The 10,627-nt window shown below is 35.1% G+C and overlaps 1 pseudogene; it reads left to right on the top strand.

Moving 5' to 3' along the window:
* The first annotated feature begins 244 nt into the window (after positions 1–244).
* Positions 245–1,841, top strand: LOC113187374 (elongation factor 1-alpha 1 pseudogene; annotated as a pseudogene).
* Positions 1,842–10,627: the final 8,786 nt, after the last annotated feature.

Here is a 10,627-nt window from a genome sequence, read left to right as displayed (position 1 = left end):
TGAAGTCAAGAACTCAATAGATGGGGTTTATGAGATTCAATACAAAAGAACATAGATTTAGTCAACTGGAAGACAGAAGAATAGAAAATATCCTAGTTGAAGCATAATAAGACAAAAGGATTGAAAGAAAAAACAGTATAACACAGGTGTACACTGTTATACTGATAATCCAGCTTGGGGGTAGGGGTGGGGAAAATATTAATTTGTAGTGTTTGCCGATTGCCACATTGTAAATATTCTCATAATGGATAATTCCAAGAAATCCATGGTACACAATCACAGAAATTTCCTCAGTATTAAATAATCAATTCTAGCAAACTGGTGCACATGAATCATATTTAGAAAGTCTAAATTATGTTTAAAACCCAGAAAGAGAAAAGAGAATAGGCAGAAGCAACATTTGACTAGAATATAAAAAGAATATTTTTTAAAAATTGAAATATATCAAGCCATAGATTAAGGACTATGGTGAACTATAAGCATGATAAATAAAAGATGACACCTACACATATCAAGTGTAAAGTTGTTGCAAACCAAGTTGTAATGGGTGACATCCAAAAAGATAGGTCTGTCTTAAAATCCCTAGAATTTATGAATGTTGCATTGTTTGGAAAAGGATCTTTGTAAATATAATTCAATTAATATTTCTTAGATGAGAAGATTGTCAGGATTATTTTATCCAGGTGGTCCCTTACTGTTATTCCATGTCTATTCCACCACTACAGAAAAAAAGAGAGAAATGCAAATTGCCTGCCTTAGTATCGAAAAAGAGGATAGATCTTATAAAAATCAAAACACACTAAGACAATTATGAATAATGTTTCTACCATAAATTTGGATGAAATTAATACATATTTTTTTGAAAATATAACTAACCTAACAGAAGAAAAATGAAATGACATATACAACTAAAAATAAAATGTTTGAAATGACATATACAACTAAAAATAAAATATTTGAAATCAATTTTTCACAACACAGGTGTCATGAAAATCACCACTACGTCAAAGCCAAAATAGGAAAGGAAAAGACTTGTCATTGGACATGTATTTTTGGGCAAGTCCATCACTACTGACCATCTAATCTACAAATGGGGTGGGAATGACAAAAGAACCATTGAAACCTTTGAAAAGGGGGCTGCCGAGATGGGAATGGCTCTTTCAAGTATGCCTGGGTCTTGGATAAACTGAAAGCAGAACATGAGTGTGGTATCACTATTGACATCTCCCTGTGGAAATTTGAGACCAGAAAGTATTACACAACTATTGTTGATGGATCTTTATTTTATTAATTTATATGTGGTGCTGAGAATTGAACCCAGTGCCTCTCACACATGCTGGGCAAATGCTTTACCACTGAGCCACAAACCCAGCCCAAGACTATTGTTGATGCCCCATGATACAGATGTTATCAAAAACATGATTACAGGCATACCCAGGCTGACTGTGCTGTCTTGATTGTTGCAGCTGGTGTTGGTGAATTTTAAGTTGGTATCTCCAAGAATGGGCAAAACTGGGAGCATGCCCTTCTGGTTTACACACTGGGTGTGAAACAACTAATTGTTGGTATTAACCAAATGGAGTCCACTGAGTCACCCTACAACCAGAAGAGGTATAAGGAAATCAGCATCTACATTAAGAAAATTGGCTACCACCCTGACCCAGTAGCATTTGTGCCAGTTTCTGGTTGGAATGGTGACAACATTACTAGAGCCAAGTGCAGACATGTCTTGGTTCAAAGGATGGAAAGTCACCCATAAAGATGGCAGTGCCAGTGGAACCAAGCTGCTTGAAGTTTTGGATTGCATTCTGCCACCACCTTGTCCTACTGACAAGTCTTAAGATGTTTGAAAAATTGGTGGTAATGCGCTGTCTCTCTTCTCTAGTAGAAGCTGGAAGATGGTTCTAAATTCTTGAAATCTGGTGAAGCTGACATCTTCGATATTGTTCAGGCAAGCCCATGAGCATTGAGAACTTCTCTGACCATCCTCCTTGGGTTGTTTTGCTATTTGTGATATGAGGCCAACAGTTTCTGGGGGTGTCATCAAAGCCATAGACAAGAAGGCTGCTGGAGCTGCAAAGTCTCCAAGTCTGCTTAGAAAGCTCAGAAGGCTAAATGAATATTACCCCTAACACTTGCCACCCCAGTCTTAGTGTTAGAATTATCTCACAACTGTTTGTCTCAATGGCCAGTTAAGTTTAATAGTAAAGGAGCAGTTAATGATAACAACGCATCATAAAATCTTCAGAAGGAAAGGACAATGTTTTGTGGAACATTTTTTGGAGGCGGGGGTAGCTTTAAGATAACTAGTTTTTAAAATCAATACTTTTGGGGGCTGTACCAGGGATTGAATTTAGGAGCCCTTGACCACTGAGCCACATCCCCAGTCCTATTTTGTACTTTATTTAGGCAGGGTCTCAGTGAGTTGCTTAGCACCTCACTTTTGCTAAGGGTGGCTTTGAACTCTTGATTCTCCTGCCTCACCCTCCCAGGCTGCTGGGATTACAGGTGCATGTCACCATACCCCACTTTTTTTTGCTTTTATTGGTGCATTACAGTTATACATAATAGTTGGGTCCTTATGCCCCCTTATCCCTCCTCTCCTCCCTTTTCCTATTTCTTTTTCGCTACTGGTCTTCCTTTCACTTATTATTTTTAATTTGTCCTTTATAGATACACATAATAGTGGAATTTACTGTGATATATATACACACACACATATATATGTGATATATATAATTATATATTATATAAAAATAAAATACATAAAATAAATACATATGAAATATATAAAATAAATATATAAAATGTATAAATTATATATATAATGTGTAAATAAAATATATATAAAATGTATAAATATAATTGTATTTCCTCTCCTTTACTGTTCCTCTTCTGTTCCTCTCAATCTCCTTCTTCTACTCCACTGATCTTCCATATATATTTATTATATCTGACTCTCCCTTTCCCTCTCCTGACTTTGCTCTAGTTACACTTACATGAGAAAACATTCGACCCCTGATTTTCTGGATGATGTTCTCTAGTTCCATCCACTCATCAGCAAATGCTATAATTTCATCTTCTTTATGGCCGAGTAAAACTCCATTGTGTATATATATATCACACTTGCTTAATTCATTCATCTATTGATGGGCACCTGGGCTGGTTCCATATCTTGTCTATAGTGAGTTGCACTGCTATAAAATCAATCCTTTTTAATGAAAACAACTTGATCAAAAATCTGAGAATTTTGAGACCCATTAAAAGAAAAGTTTCATGAGAAAATAAAATTTGAAATATTCTAATTTCTTGTTTCTCTAAGCAAGAAAGCTTAGAGATGAATGGTTGGGTTATGAAAGTCTTAATCAGTGTGTTAATACTCTGATAGGAATTGACTGGAAAGTAACTGTAGGCAGGTAGAGCATGGCTGGAGGGGATGGGTCTCTGAGGACATGCTTTTGGGATATATATTTTGTCTTGCTGAGCAGAGTTTTGTCTCTGTTTACTGATTATCATGTCCTGAACCACTCTCCTCCACCACACAGGCCTGTAGCCAGCTGTCTATGGACTGAAACTCTGAAAATAAACTTTTTTTCTCCTTTAATTGTTCTTGTCAGGTCTTTGGTGACAGTGGTGAAAAAGATGACTAAAACACCATCATATGATGTAATATGTGTGAAAATGCCCATTATACTGCCATACAGATAGTCAACCTAGAAAGTACTATGAGCTGCTGTTACTATCATTGTTAGTAGAATTAGTTTTAACTTGAAAGTCTCATCATGGGGATAAAATGTCCATTTTGTAGACATGTAGGTTTTACACCTAAAGCCTTTTCATTGCATTGTATTTTGCAGCCCTATGTAAATATTTGAATTCATTTGATGCTTGAAATCACCATTTCTGTAGCACCATAATGGATTATGTCCAGTTACAGTGAGGCTTGTTCTTTGACTTTGCAAATGTTGGGTATATAGAAAAATTATAACTCTGAACACTATTAGTGGGAATGTAAAATGATGTCCCTACTTTGGAAAGTGGTCTGGGAGTTCCCCAGTATGAAACATAAAGTTACTATAGAACTCATATACTTATAGCAGCATTATTCATAAGAGCCAGAAGGTGAAAACAAAGCAAATGTCCATCAACTAATGAATAGATTGACAAAATGCAGTATATCCATGAAATAGAATATTACTGGGCCATAAAAAGAACAAAGTACTGATAACATTGTTACAACATAGATAAAGCTTGAAAACATGATGCTAAGTGAAATAAACCAGTCACCGAAAAAAAAACAACACATACTATATGATTCCATTTATATGAAAGTTCAGAATACAGAAATCTTTTTGTGTGTGTCTATATATAAATATATGTACATATTTATATGTGTATAAATATACTTATATATGTAGTCTACTGCATGGGCTCTCTCCCGTCCAGCAAGGAGGTCCACAGAACAGGGTAGAAGAGAGTGTGGCTGTGGAGTCGATAATCAAGACCTCCAGAGACCAAGCAGGAAGCAGGTCTGATTTTATTGCGCAGTTACCATGTATATACTCAAGCAGTAGCTAAGCAGATTACAGGCAGCCAGCAATGCAATTTCTGCTAACTGTCCTTGCAGCAACCAATCGAGGAGTGGGCCATGGAGCAAGCGCAGGGACTGCAACACAGGGCCTCACGCCCAGGGCTGTGCCTTTGGGGTAAGCGGTTTGCCTAGCATGGGGAGTGGTTTGCCACTCAGAAGCCCTTAACATATGCCATGTATGCAGTACATCATGCACTTGTCCCCACAGTCTACATATTTATATGCTTTATAAATACACTATTTATAATATATATTCATAAATATATACATATATTTAAAAGTAGTAGATTATTCATTGATTAGGGCAAGGCAGTGGAGCGTCAAAAGTAAGGGAGGGAATAGCTATGAACAGGGAACTTCTTGGGATGATGAAAATGTTTTAGTGTTGATGGGGGTAATAATTACACATACCAAAAACCACTGAATTGTATACTTTAAAAGGTGAATTGTATGTTATATGAATTATATTTCAATAAAGTTGTTAGAAACAAGCAATAACAAAAGAGACTTTTCCTGGCCACTGTTCTGTAGTAGTGCCTCCATGACACCACACACGGAAAGTAAATTCCATATTTGACCTCCCTGACCTTCTCTGTATTCTCTCACCTTCTTGCTGTTGGAACCCTATTTATGTAAGGTCCTCCAACTTATCTTCAGGGTCCTCTTACAATGTGATACTTTTGTGTAAATCTTCCTGACTTGTCTCTTAATATTTAAGGGGAACTACTGAATTTAAAACAAAACTACAAACAGTAATAAGAACAACAGCAAAAGTAGGACTCTCCCTTCTCTTGAAATCTAACTAAAAGAAAGAAGTCTTACCATGAATTTAAAAATGTAACTTTTGTTCTTATAGCAGAGGAATGAGGTTTCTCCTGAGGTACCTGTTCTATCCATGTCTGTGTACAACAAAACTCATGGTTTATCTCAAAGGAGAAAAGTCACAGGAAAACAGGATTTACAAAGAGGAATTAAAATGTAAAGGTTTGGGGCTGGGATTGTGGCTCATTGGTAAAGCCCTTGCCTAGCATGGGCGGGGCCCAGGTTCAGTCCTCAGCACCACATAAAAAAAAATAATAATAAAGGTATTGTGTTGTGTCCATCTACACTTAAAAAATAAATATTTTTTAAAATAAAAGAAACATTATAAAAAAAAATGTACAGGTTTGTTGGGCTGGGATTGTGGCTCGGTGGTATAGCGCTTGCCTAGTATGTGTGAGGCACTGGGTTCGATCCTCAGCACCGCATATTAAAAAAAAAAAAAGGTCCACTGACAATTAAAAAATATTCTAAAAAATGTATAGGTTTGCTTTAAAATATCTCTATGGCCTGTGCTAGAAATTATTCACTTCCTCTTTGCCTAGTTAACTTTCAGCCTTTGTGTAGGCATCACATCCTAAGGGAACTCTTTCCAGAACACTTTGATTATCTCAGATTATAGGTCCCCTTAGAACCTGACCTCTCTCTTTCATAATATGTGTTACTTTGTTTTTAGGATGTTATGATGAATTTTTGTCTTTTCTACTAGACTGAAGATTTCATAAGAGCAAAGATCTATCAATTTTTGGTACTGAATGTATTACTAGTACCTTGGACAGAGCCCAGGAGATAGTATGGTTTCAACAAATATTATGAAAGCCTATTATAGTGTACTTCACCAATAATGCAAATTAAGATATAATTATATTGATAATCCAGGTTCTATGTTTGTCCCTTTTCTCATGGGTAGGACAGGCTGAAGTAATTACTTTCTAAGGGAGGATGTGGCGTAAAACGAAGTTAGTTTAAATGGCAGACAGTCTGCTTCAGAAAACAGAGTGGCTCCCTGTATATCATGACCCAGTATTATTGAATTAAGGTGATAAAAAATGCCCACTGATTATTCTTGGCATCACTAATTCTTCCCTGGAAGTACCAATCAATACTGGGTCCAAGAAGATGCTCATCAATAAACTAAGCTTTAGTCTAAAATGCCAACAGGTGGTGCTATACTATAGCCTTGATAGGAATAGGTAGGGAACCATTGGCAGGATCCCTGGAATTTCTGGCCATTTATCCTAGTGCACTTGTTAATCAAGTCATTTTATAACCACAATATGAGTGTGCATTTTTCATGATGTATTTTTTTTTTTTAGTTTTCTCTTACATCATAGGATTTTTCTATCCCCGTTCAGTTGATGAAAGACTGCGCAAGAGTTGTGCAAATCCAGCATTGGAGGAACTACAGGGTAGGATTTGTTGTGAGGCAAAGCTATTTGTTAAAGAGAGAATGTCTTGAAGCCTCTTATTTCAAAGATTTATACAGAGGTTTTCTCAGTTTATTCTGTGGTGATACCTTGATTCTAAGCGTTAAATGAATTCAAATATTTATTTATGGCTACAAAATAGAATGCAGTGAGAGATTTTAGGTGGAAATACCAAGTCTACAAAATGGATATTTTATCCTCATGATGGCAGACTTTCAAGTAAAACCAATTCTAGTAATAATGGTAATAACAGCAGCTAACAGTACTCTCCAGGTGGATTATCTGCCCAGCACTGTAATGGGCATTTCCACACATATTACCTCATTGAATTCTAATAACAACCTGTGAAGTAGGAATTATATTCCACTTTGATAAAGGTGGTAGTTGAGGCATAGGGAGGTTAAGTGTCTTTTCAAAGGGTAATAAAAACATATAGCAGACTTGAAACTGAGCAAACCTGTTATCATTTAGAAATTCAAACACAAAAGCTCTGTTTTTTTTTTATTCAATTAATTAAGGAAGATACGTTATAGAGACCCACAAAATCTCTAGGGCAAGAAGAAGTATACTATTTCAATAATTATGATGTATAATTTAAAATAACTGGGCACTAAATTTAAAAAAATAACTGTAGTGAAATCTTAGTAAGAACCATACATATAGATATATAAATCTACCCAAGGTTGACCTCTTAGCATGGGGTCCCCCAAAAGCACATCTTGAGTCAAAGGCTTCTGTATAGTTAGTTTATTTACAAAGTAATTTCAGGGACAAGGGGTAACTGATGGAGGAGTGAAAAAGGGAAAGGAAAAGCCAACTAAAGATGTGTTTGTCGATGGGTAGTTACTGTTGGTCATGCCAGAACCTTCTAAGGAGGCTGATAAAATATGGCTAAGAACTGACACTTACAGGATGCAAGGGAAAAGGATTATCCATCGACTCCCATTCCATGTTGGTTCTGTACGTGTGTGGACATCCTTGTGCTTCTGAGTTGCACCCAACAGTGCCCCAGGGTTCCTGTCAGTGTCTCAGGTAGCAATGTGAGAGACTTTCCGGAGCAGAAGAGAGTTTCTTGGGGGTAGGCCAAGGCAAAGCAAGACACTGTCAGGTTATACCTGTTATATCTCTGAGAGGCTGATATAAACCTTCAGCAGAGGTACTGTGGTACACTTCCTTTGGGAATACATGGTATTAATATGTGGATTTTGGTAATAGTAATGACTAGATTTATACGGATTTTTCTAAAAATGATACTAAAACTGGAACCAGTGGTTCGAAATTAAAATATATTTTAGGCAGTCTAGTTTTTTCCTCATTATGTTACCATAGAAACAGAGCAGAACACACTGTTTTTAATTTAGGTTCCAATTTTTACGGATTATTCCTGAGTTTATTATCAAGAGCACATACAATCTAGGCATTATTTATTTAGTTTTTCATGCTTTCTAAATATAAAAATTTTGATGAATTTTGAAGAGAGTGGTATCTAGCTCTTTCTCTCTTTGGAAATCTCTCTCTCAAGGAAGACAGGCTAAGATCTGAACAAACAAAAATTTAGTATTAAAAGTACAGAAAAATTATCAGTTCCAAATTAACAATGAGGCTTCTGACTTAAAGAAGAAATATCAAGGTATAGTAGAAAGAATGTTGACCTCAGAGTCAGAAAACAGCTTTTCTTCTTTGGGCTTTACTACTTCAGCACTGTTATGATCTTGAAAATTCCAATGATGATTCCCTGGATAGCTTCTGGCACCACTGCTGACACCAGGCACTGGATGCCTCTGGTCAGTGGAATGAATTCTTCCTTGTACCTTTCTTGTCTTTATGTCTTGTTATTCCCTTATACTTATATTTTCCTTACCTTCAATTTTTTATGACACCTGATTGAGACTTAAGATTCCAGAGGTGAGCCTCTTCAATTGACTAAACCATAAGTGATGGGACTGCACTTTGGTAGACTCTGGAAAATTCTCTGAAAATTGGGAGAGGGTATTGATGCTTAGCAGTTAAAAACTGCTTAGCATTCAAACAATTTCATTGAGGTCTACCCTTTTGAATGGGCAATATCCACCAATACCATTTGACTTACAGTATACTTAAAAGTATGTAATATGTGTATCCTTTTTATAACTTAAAAAAATCACTCAATTCTTCCACATTAGGAGAAAACTCAAGTTTTAAGAATTTGGTCCAGGAGTGATAGCCATCCTTCTTCTATTTGGGTTGTTTTTCTGTCTTGATATTCGTTATTCTGTGGACTAACTGTAAAGTTGCTTGCCAGAATCACGCCCTAAATAAAATAGTGGGGGTCAAGGGAAAGAAACAATAAGTTAGTTAAAATTATAAATATTTAAGTGACACAGCAAGAAATGAGAGAGTGATAGAGACTACAGACCTTATTTCTGAAACTAATTATGAGGTCTTAATTATTTCAACACTATATCTTCAAGAGATATAGTTCTCTTAAGCGTACTCTTAGAAAGTATGTGAATTTCAGTTCTGGCCATGAGCCTAGAATTTGGGGATTTAAGTGCGTTATCTTCTTTTCACAATTAAGTGCCACTAGAAGTAGTTACTCACCTCCTAGTTTTTCATTCTGGTTTTAATGTTCTCTGACAGTGGCAGCCAGGTTTCTTCTTGCCTTTAGTAGACACCTAATGAGATGATCATATAATTTCTTTTCTTTTAATCTTAATAGCATGAATTACATTTATTGATTTCAAATGTTAAACCAATGTTATATTCTTAAAATAAATCCAATTGATGTGCTTTATTATTTTAGATGTGTTTATAATGTACTAATATGCATATGTTTTAACATAATCATACATATATATGTAAATATGTGTATGTGTATACATATAGGGTTTGGTTTGCTAATATTCATTTGCATCTGGAGACATGCTTGTTATTTTCCTTTCTATTATTATTCCTGTCAATATAATGCTAGCATCATAAAATGAGTTGAGGAGTGTTTATCTTTTTTACTTAGTTTTTGATAGTTTGCAAAATATTTTATTTCTTTTCCCTGGACATTTGCTAAAATTTGATCAAGTTGTTTGGAGTTTTATTTGTAGAAAGATTTTAAGCTGTTTATTCAGTTACTTTTACTGTATGGGGCTATGCAGATTTTCTATTTATTTTTAAGCAAATTTGGGCAAGTTATAATTTTCTAGGATTTTGTCCATTTCTTCCAAAGTTTTCAAATTTGCTGACAAAATATATTACTATACTTTATGTTTTTATTGCCTGCAGCATCTGTAGTGATATATCCTTTTATTATGATATTTGAGGTAGTTCTCATTTTTAATCTTGATTAGTTTCACTAGAATTTGGTTAACTTAACCTTTTCAAGGTACCAACTTTTGACTTCTATATTGTATTTGTTAAATATTTTATTAGTTTCCTCTTTATTATTTTCCTTCTTTTACTTCCTTTGTACCTTTTTTTTTCATCAAAGTTCCAAGCTGGACATTAATTTATTGGTATTTAGGCTTTCATCTTTTCTAATATACATTTAAGGCTTAAGTTTTCCTCAAAGTATACAGATTAGCTGCATTTCACAGATTTTGATATTAATCACTTTATTTAAAGCTACATTTGTTTCCTTATGATTTCTTTGATTTTGAATTATTAATAAGTACAGTTATCAAAAAATATGTCTGTTTTGTTATTAATATCTACCTTTATACTTGTGGTCAGAGACTCTATTCTGAATGTTATCATTCCTGTGAAACTTCTTGAGGCTTGCTTCATTCATCGATTCATCTCTCCAAAATGTTTATTTAGT

The sequence above is a fragment of the Urocitellus parryii genome, chromosome 2, assembly GCF_045843805.1.
Source record: "Urocitellus parryii isolate mUroPar1 chromosome 2, mUroPar1.hap1, whole genome shotgun sequence".
NCBI classification, from domain to species: Eukaryota; Metazoa; Chordata; class Mammalia; order Rodentia; family Sciuridae; genus Urocitellus; species Urocitellus parryii.
The sequence above is the reverse complement of the archived record's forward strand: the minus strand, read 5'-3'. Positions and strand labels throughout refer to the sequence as shown.